Here is a 234-nt window from a genome sequence, read left to right as displayed (position 1 = left end):
ACTTTAAATTATATCAAAAGATAGTATAAAATATCATTTTTCTTTATTATTGTATAGATATAATGCCTACAATTTCCAGAAGAAAAGGAAAAAATCACGCCTACAATTACGTGGCTATCACGACAAAGAAAAGTTGACTATTTTAGTTAATTTATTATTAAATGTATTAGGAAAAAAACTGTTACTTATCACTATTTACTATTAAGTATAACAAAAAAAGTTTTTAAGTTGTAA

At 22.2% G+C, this 234-nt stretch overlaps 1 protein-coding gene across 1 annotated transcript in view; it reads left to right on the top strand.

Annotated features, from left to right (window-relative positions):
• The window catches only part of LOC107638665 (probable tyrosine-protein phosphatase At1g05000), a 17,132-nt gene that overhangs the window by 4,923 nt on the left and 11,975 nt on the right, over window positions 1-234 (top strand). The window lies entirely within an intron of this gene.

Source organism: Arachis ipaensis, chromosome B04 (genome assembly GCF_000816755.2).
Source record: "Arachis ipaensis cultivar K30076 chromosome B04, Araip1.1, whole genome shotgun sequence".
NCBI lineage: Eukaryota > Viridiplantae > Streptophyta > Magnoliopsida > Fabales > Fabaceae > Arachis > Arachis ipaensis.
Note: the sequence above shows the minus strand (reverse complement) of the source record. Positions and strands in the feature narration are given on the sequence as shown.